Source organism: Oratosquilla oratoria, chromosome 32 (genome assembly GCF_046742065.1).
Source record: "Oratosquilla oratoria isolate Oo_2021 chromosome 32, ASM4674206v1, whole genome shotgun sequence".
Lineage (NCBI taxonomy): Eukaryota > Metazoa > Arthropoda > Malacostraca > Stomatopoda > Squillidae > Oratosquilla > Oratosquilla oratoria.
In genome coordinates, this window is record NC_134808.1 from 26323409 (window position 1) to 26333408 (window position 10000).

The window sequence follows — 10000 nt, forward strand, 5'->3', positions numbered from 1 at the left end:
CCTCTTTCCCTTTCCTCCCCATTCACCTCCCATCATGGCGTCATCGGAAGCGTCTCTTCTTTGCTTAGTTGTGGGTTCGAATCCCGCACTCACCCCTCTCCGATTCGCAGCAGTGACTGTTTGTTACCTGCCCCTAAAGAGTCCCCAAAGCGCATGTACATAGGGGAAAGGTGACGTCTTCGGCCGTAGCTACTCAGCGCCTCCTGGTGTGGGCTCCTTAAGTGCTTTTCCTCATCTTTACCTTCTCTCTCGGGGTCCTTGCCACCCCCCTTACCCCCCCGCCCATACCTACCCCCTCTCCCCCTCTTTCCCCCACCTCCTCCCATCCCTCTTCCTTACCTCCTTTTCCCTCTCACTTCCTCTTCCAACTTCCTCCATCTATCTCCTCCACCCTCCCCATCTCCTCCTCCCATCCCCTCCTCCCACCTCTTCCTCTCCCTGGAATTACACTCACCCCGCCACCCGTCCCCCTTCTCCTCTCACCTCCTCCTCCTCCCATCTCCTCCTCCTCTCCTCCTCTTTCCTTCCCCCTCAGGGGTCCTGAGTCCTACTCGGCCATCACGAGGCCTCCGGGGGATCAGAGTCCGGTCCGGTACCGCCATTACCGGAGACAGTCCTCGGGGGGGGGGGTCTGGGGGGGTCCGGATTAAAGCTGAAATGTGCTGCAAACAGGAGGCTTCGCAGGAAGTCTTTGGGGGGAGGGGGAGGGGGACGGGGGATGGGTGGGAGTTTCAGGAGGAGGAATGACCATTGGGTACTATGAGGCGAGGCTTTAGTTTCAGGCTTTAGGCTTTGGGGTTAAGGGTTTCAGGCTTCAGGCTTCAGGCTTTAATTTTTAGTCTTTAGTCATTGTGTGAGCGTCTGTGTGTGTATTTATTTATATCTACCAGGGCTGGGGAGTCGGAACACAAAACCTCCGACTCCAACTCCGACTCCGACTCCGACTCCGACTCCTCTTCATGTAAATAACTGATTATGGCCTACATATTTTATAAAGCCTATGCAACACACATACGCTCCAATCTTGAGTAGACTTATATCATTACAACTGGTTTATATCAAAGAATAAATATATATGTTATAGTGTGGCTTTCCTATGTTTGACCTCTTCATTAAAACTTTATAACTGAAGTAGACAATTTTTTTTAAAGGATATTGAAGAAAATTCAGTAAAAAAAGATTCTATAATGTAAGACATTTGGCATAATATATATCTTTGCAAATAAGTGATAAGTACATTTAAAAAACAAAAATACTGTTTTTTATAAAAGTTGAAATATAACCTTTGTAAATATATAATGTAAGATTTTTTTTACATAATTTTGCAAATACAAAATAAGAAAAAATTAGAATACTTTATAAAAGAAGTTTAGGCAAATTTCTTGAAAGGAAACAGTAAATATAGAGAAAATAAACCTTATTGATACGAGTGCGGTACAAGGTCGAGTGTTACGGCTGAACATGTATGATACTGAAAGGTATATGTATCATATATACTTTTTGGGTATCATTATACTTCATGTTTTCATACCTTCTTTTGTCTTAATGTACTGAAATTACTGATACAAGTACCTCTTGGTTTAACTACATACTGGTATTGCAATGCGATTATTGCAATGGACATTACTCTGGTTCTGGAACCGATCTTATCGATACGATTACAAAACAAGATACAGCTGAACTTGTTTGAAACGTGAAACTTTTTTTTTCAATTTAAAATATCCTTATTTCAATAATTCAATGTTAAAAAGTATAGAGGGGAAAAAGAAGGGGAAAGGAGTGAAGAGATAGTATTATTGCGTTAGTCTACAGTTGAAATCATAATTATCCTACTGTTTGGCAATACAGCAGCGGGAGAAACTAACAAACGGATGGAGTGATGGAAACGATGTATATGGAACTTGATAGGAATATTACAGCTCCCGTGACTGTGTGTCAACAGAAGGTGAAAAATGGAAGTATTTAATTTATTCAAGTAATACTTTGGATGTTTATCGGTCTATGTCTAAATTTGAAAGCCAGCGTTGCACAAGGACGTTTTAGGGGTTTAGTGGAATGACCACGAAGATAAGACGATGAGATTTATTACATTTTATGAAATTAATTTTTTCATATAATCTACTTATAAGAAGTGTGCACTGCTTAACTCTACAGACTAAACAAAGGCCTTATAAAATGTAAATTTAATTGGAGTCGGAGTCGGTATATTTTTGCCGACTCCGACTCCGACTCCAGTGATACCGTAAATGCTTCCGACTCCGACTCCGACTCCACGACTCCGACAGACTCCCCAGCCCTGGTATTTACCTAGTTGTATTTTATGGGAAGAGAGCTATGCTCGTAGTGACCCGCTTTTGTATCTTTCAGCATGAAGTTTGTTTTTAAATTCTTGTATAGTTTTTGCACTCACTGTTTCCTCATTCAATTTGTTCCAGATATCCACCACTCTGTGTGGGAATCTATTCTTTTTCAGATCTCTTCTATAACTATCCTTTTTAAGTTTCTTTTCGTGTCCTCTTGTTTTCCTTTTATCCCACTTTAATAAATCATCTCTATCACGGACTTCCATCCCTTTCATAATTCTGTATATGGTTAGTAGACCTCTTTCTCTTCTTTGTTCCAGGATTTGTAGTTTCAAGTTTGGCCAATCTTTGTCTGTATGTCGTGTGTGTGTGTTTCTTTGTATTTACCTAATTATATTCACTTAAATGTAGCATACAGTCTAGGAGCAAGGCTTGTAGGCTCCTGCCACGTATTATCCCATTCATCATATCATCCAACTCTATCTAAATCCTTATTTTCCCATTAACATGCTTAGAATTGAATTCATGAATTGTCCCAGCTCAAGCTATATAACCTAAGCTGTTCTAAGTATGTGTTTAGGTTAAAGCTATAATGTTGTGTTAAATGGACTCTTCATATGGGATTCGAACCTTGGGCCTTCCATTACGAGTCGAGGACGTTGTCAATTTTACCAAGCGGATGTCTAAGAGAAACTACCCTACCGCGTTGAAAAAATTAATTTGTAGTTTCAAACGAAATGTTGTAGAATAAACATGCGTAAAAAAGTATATATATATATATATATATATATATATATGTATATATATATATATATATCATACATACAGTAATAGTAATAATAATAATGATAATAATAATAATAATGTTAATAATAATAATAATGTTAATAATAATAATGATAATAATAATAATAATAATAATAATAATAGGTAAACAAAAATAAAGAAATAAAAAGTTAAATAAAATGAATGAATGAATGAATAAAATCAAGATATCATAAGGTCAAAAATGACCTGGTCTTCTTGACGTCAGCACGGAAGGGTCATCTTTGACCTCGTCCCGCGTGACCTTACCATTGATACGTCACCTTCCTTGGATGGAAAGATCCAAGAATCAATTTTTTTTTTATACAAACACAGCGTCCCAGCTGCTTAGGTTGTGTATTTGTAGTAATCGAAAAGGAAACAAATGGTTATGGATGGGACTGGGATGGGTGGAGGGTCACTGCGTGAATTGGCTGGCTATCCCCCCCTTATAAGGGGGAAGAACATTTTTTGGTATGTAGGTAGATACAAACGCACGCGACACACACAAACACACACACACACACACACACACACACACACACACACACACACACACACACACACACACACACACACACACACACACACACACACACACACACACACACGCACGTACGCAGTTATGGACACACAGTCACACGCACACACAGTCACACGCACACGCACACACAGCCACACAGTCACATTCACACATACACATAAACACGCACACACACACACACACACACACACACACACACACACACACACACACACACACACACACACACACACACACACACACACACACACACAAACACACTCACACACACACGCCTATTTATACATGATTGATTCATGATGACAATTATTGGCTTTCCACGGTCAAATACCCATTCAGGTGATTATTCTTCTATTGTAAGAAGAATAATGACGAAATAAGTCAATTCTTACTCGTAAATCATCCTCAAGTCGATTCTCTTTACAAAACTCCATATTCACAGCTAAAAACTCCCTCCAGGCCGGGAATCTGCAGCCCAGAATAAAAATGTTTCATAATATAAATGAGAGTACATTAAATTCATTAAGTGATGTATGACGTATATGAAATCTTTGTGACAAGCGCTTTTTCCAGCCCACAATATATTCCAGCCATCATTTCGCTTCGAGCAAAGGACTCTATTTGTTTTTGCATCATTATGATCGGGCATAGAGATTCCCTCACGCGCACACACACACACACACACACACACACACACACACACACACACACACACACACACACACACACACACACACACACACACACACACACACACACACACACACACACACACACACACACACACACACACTTTTTCTGTTCACAAATGATAGTCTGTGTCTTGTCATTTATGTCCATTGTTTTAATGACATTAAAGAAGAAGATTAACAGTGGCAATTGATTCATTGTCTTGGATCACGTGTTGGACTCGTGACTAACAGCTACTACCCTTCCGAAAGAGAGCTCAGAGCTCATATACGACCGATCTATGGGTAATGGTGTGACCTTACACGCACACACACACACACCCAACTTCCCGCTCACGAGAATTGGAGTACCGACCCTCAGCGCAGCGATACTGAAAATATTTCAGCCCTGGGCGGGATTCGAACCCGAACTGCCGTAGTGGCACTGTTGGTTTCACCGCATAACCCTCATCTAAAGCACCGCGTCTTATATAAGAAGAAAACATAAGAATGAAGGAGACTGCAAGAAACCACAAGGCCTACACTAGGCAGTTCCATGTCCATGACCATCTGTCATCCCCGTCCATAAAGTTGTCTAACCTTCTCTTAAGACAACCGATAGTTTCAGCGCTCACTAACTAGATGGTTACTAAATCTATTCCATTCGTTAACCACCTTATTAGTAAACCAGTTCTTGCCTATTTCCTTCTTAAATCTAAAATTGTCCAATTTAAATCCATCACTGCGAGTCCTGCCCCATTGTCTTAATATGATGACCTTTCTAGCTCAAGTGATTACTCTTTGACTTCGTGTTATGGAATCCAGATCTCCAGTGCTTCTGTCCCTGTGGTGTAGGGGGCAGAAGGGTTTAGGGATATCTTTAGGGTCCGCTTCTACAGTTTCATAGAGTAAGGGAAGTGAGTAAAGGGGAAAATAGGGAGTTGAAAGACTGGGTGATTTGATATCTTTATAAATGCCGAAGTAAATAAAATGCCCCCACTCTCTCTCTCTCTCTCTCTCTCTCTCTCTCTCTCTCTCTCTCTCTCTCTCTCTCTCTCTCTCTCTCTCTCTCTCTCTCTCTCTCTCTCTCTCTCTATCTCTCTTTCTCCGTGTGTGTATGTGTGTGTGTGTGTGCGCACGCGCGTGTGCGTTTATGAATATGTGTACGTGTGTACTGGTGTGTGTGTGTGTGTGTATGTGTGTATGTATACTCGTGTGTGTGTGTGTGTGTGCGTGTGTGCGCGTGTGTGTGTGTACGTGTGTACGTATATGTGTATGTTCATATTCAGGAAAAAAATCTATGTATTATTTAGTTCTCGCTATGCTAATATCAGATCAATACTCTCATAGTTAGACATAAAGTCTAATTTACATGCTAGTGTTAAAGAACCAACAATGGGGGAGGAACCCATCTCCTAGCCACACAGCAATTCCCTCCAAAAACGTTTGCACCTCCAAAACTCATATCCCAGAGATGATGGTTCGGTTTAACGTCTCGAACTCCCCCTATCAGGAGGCTAGGACGGTAACCCTTGCAGAGGACTTTGTAGCGTGAAATGTAATGAACCATACCCTTGGTCCAACTCGAACTACCGTCATCTCGACCTCCGCCACAATTAGCGACGCTCTAACCAGTTCGACCAGCAGGGGAAAACCTCATTAAGACTTCTATTGCATCCAAGAGAATATATAGCACTTCCGTCTCCCATGTCCTTTCCTACCATCCACCCACGGTAATACATCCTTAATCAACCTCCATAAGACATAGAATGTGAGAGAAATCTAATCCTCCTTAAAGATGAGATCCTAGTGGAGGTGTGGAGGAAGGATGGCTGGACTTCTGAGTAGGAATGGAGTTAGATTACAGACATGAGAAGATGGAGTTGTGTGTGGAGTGGACTCCATGGAGGGGAGGAAGTCAGTGGGGAGTATTAGAAAACACTTTTGCGTGGATATATTGCTTCTTGTACAACGTAATTGCAAAACCGTCCAGGAATATTTATGAACATGTTTCTCTGTAAAAAAAATATATAAAAAGGCATATACACATCAGAAACTTTTCTAACCTATCTACCTACCTACCTTTCTACCTACCTATCTACATTTTTACCTATCTACTTACGTGATCTATATAAACGAAATTTATTTACCTGCCTAATATACACAACATATGTAGCCTATCTACCTACCTACGTCATCTATATAGCATATCTAACTTATTTACCTACCTAACCTACATAACGCATGTAATCTACCTACCCACCTACCTATCTACTTACCTACCCATCTACCTATATAACATCTAATTTATCTACCGAACCAACATAACGCATAGAACCTACCTACCTACCTATCTGTCTACCAACCTACCCATCTACCTATGTAACATATCTAATTTTTTATCTACCTAACCAACATAACGCATGTAACATACCTACCCATCTACCTATATAACATCCAATTTATTTATTTACCTAACCAACATAATGCATGTAACCTACCTACCTACCTAGCCACCCACCCAACCACCCACGTACTTAACTGGAGGCAGGAAAAATTACATAAAAAATAACCTCTCCCATTAACGGGCTTAAGGCAGTCTAGGTGAACTTACTGAAGAATTTATTAACTTTCATTTCTCCTTTTTTATCTTATTTAATTTCATTGTATTTCTCTAATTAAATCTACTTTATTTTATATACTTATTTTATCTTATCTTATTCTATCTTTATTTTATTTTGTTTTGTTTTATTCTGTTTTCTTTTATTTTCATTTTATTTTGTTTCATTTTATTCTTTATTCTATTTTGTTTCGTTTCATTTTTTATTTTGTTTCGTTTCAATTCATTTCGTTTTTCATTTCATTTTGTTTTATTCTATTTCATCTTATTTTCTTATCTTCTTTATGTTATCTTAAATATATTTTATCAGATTTTATTATCTTAGTTAAATCCACTTTATTTCATCTTATTCTATTCTATTTTGTTTTATGTTACTTCAGATATATTTGATTTCATTTTATTAATGATCTTAATTCATTGCATTTTGTTTCATCTAATTCTATTTGATTTCGTTGTATGTTATTTTGAATATAATTCAATTAATTTTATTTTCTTATTCCATTTTATCTTAATCTATTTTATTTTGTTGTGTTTTATTTATATTTTTTAGATTTTATTGTTCTATTCTTAACATTACCTTTGAACCTTAACCTCCAAATTCTACTGCTGGTGAAGCTTCTCCTGCTGTCTCTGCTGACGCCGTTCCTGCTGGATCCTTGTGAACGTACCTGCTGCTCCTTCTTCTCTTCCTCCTTCTCCTCTTCCTCCTCTTCCTCCTACTCCGCCTTCTCTCCCTCTTCCTCCTCTAAAGCTCTTTCTTCAAATGGGTCGGAAACCTCTTTGCATGTGACCACAAGAAGCTTGTCATATCCAAGAGTAGACGACCATCTACAGCTGGTTGACGGCTACAGCGGGCAGCTGGTACCCTAAAGGGGAACCATCTGTTACTCTCAGATCAGACGCACAGTCTTACAAACGGCCCTGAGGAACACCGCTCCGCTGAGAGGTGAAGTGGCGGGTCATACACCGGGAGGCGTCAGCAGGGACAGCAGGAAGAGCAGGTGCGGTCACTGTGCGCTAGCACCATTAGCAGGAACAGCAGGTGCGGTCACTGTGCGCTAGCACCATTAGCAGGAACAGCAGGTGCGGTCACTTGCGCTAGCACCATTAGCAGGAACAGCAGGTGCGGTCATTGTTCACTAGCACCATCAGCAGGAACAGCAGGTGCGGTCATTGTACGCTAGCACCATCAGCAGGAACAGCAGGTGCGGTCATTGTGCATTATCATCAGCAGGAATAGCAGGTGCTGTCACTGTGCATTATCACCATCAGCAGGTGCGATCACCATGCACTATCACCGTCAGCAGGTGCAGTCAAAGTGTACTATCACCGTCAGCAGGAACAGCAGGTGCGGTCACAGTACACTAACACCATCAGCAGTAAGACTAGGTGCGGTCACTGAACACTGTCATCATTAGCAGAAACAGCAGGTGTGGTCACTGTGCACTAACGCCGTCAGCAGGAACAGCAGGTGCGGTCATTATGATCTAGCACCGTAAGCAGGAACAGCAGGAAATGCATTTATGATGAACCATTAGGAGTGGCAGCAGGCAGATAGCAGCAGGTATGGTCAGCAGGTCCCCAGAAGTATGGAGTGCGGGATTCGAACCCACGGTTAAGCGTATGCGAAACCAGCACGCTCTGGTTTCGAGAGAAACGTTACATATGCCAACAAGAAACTAGAAATAGGAGAAATCATGCTAAGGACATTGAGAACATGATAATTAGACAATGCTTACAGTAAACTAGCAGTAAAGGCTAGAAGCACTATGAAACTGAAACACTAGTTATGCTAAAACTGTGAAGAGCAAGCAACAGTCACTGCGGGATTCGAACCCTTGGGGAGGAGGGCGCAGGATACACACATTTCTGATTACAGTAACAGTAGCAGCGGAACAATCGGGAGCAGAAGAAACAGCAGGGAAGGTAGCAGGGGAGAGAGGTAGCAGATGCAGGAAGAAGGAAGAGGAAGAGGAGCAGGATATGGAAGAGGAGGAGCATGAAGAAGAGGAAGAAGAAGAGAAGGAGGAGGAAGAGGAACAATAGGAAGAGTAAAAAGAGTCACGTTCACGAGGAAGGGGAGAAGGAGGAGTAAGAGGTAGAGGAGGAGAAGGAGGAAGAGGAGGAGAAAGAGAAGGAGGAGGAAGAGGAGGAGGAGCAGGTACGTTCACGAGGATCCAGCAGGAACGGCGTCAGCAGGAGCAGCAGGAGAAGCCTCGACAGCAGTAGAATTTGGAGGTTAAGGTTCAAAGGTAAAGTATGCTTGATTGATCTCGCGACAGCTTTGATCCAAGAGAACTAAACTATTTGCTATTCGGAAGTCGCAGTCTCTCTCTCTCTCGGTCTCTCTCTCTCTCTCGGTCTCTCTCTCGGTCTCTCTCTCGCTCTCTCTCTCTCTCTCTCTCTCTCTCTCTCTCTCTCTCTCTCTCTCTCTCTCTCTCTCTCTCTCTCTCTCTCTCTCTCTCTCTCTCTCTCTCTCTCTCTCTCTCTCTCTCTCTCTCTCTCTCTCTCTCTCTCTCTCTCTCTTTCTCTCTGGCACACACACACACACACACACCATCTCTTTCTCGCTCCGTCTCACTCTCTCCCCTATCTCTTTCTGTCTCTATCTCTATGTCTATCTCTTTTTATCTCTCTCTCTCTCTCTCTCTCTCTCTCTCTCTCTCTCTCTCTCTCTTTCTCTTTCTCTCCTTTCGGATCGTTATCCAAAATAGTCGAGACTAAGTTGACGGGCGGGTGCGGATTGCAAATAGAAAACGGGATCTTGGAAAGAGTGAAGCGAGTGACGAGCCTACGCCAGGAGGCGCTGAGTAGTAGCTGCGGCCGAACCCGTCACCTTTTCCCTATGTACACGCACTTTCGTGGACTCTTTAGGGGATAGGAAACAAACACTGACTGCTGGGAATAGAAGAGGAGTGCGGGATTCGAACCCACAACTAAGTAAATGTGAGAAAGCGGGTTGATGTGTACTCCTGTGTATACTTTCGTGGATTATGGTTAAGTTTCCAGTTAGACGTTAAAGTTAAGTTCCATCTCAGTTAACACAAGGCCGTATGTTAGA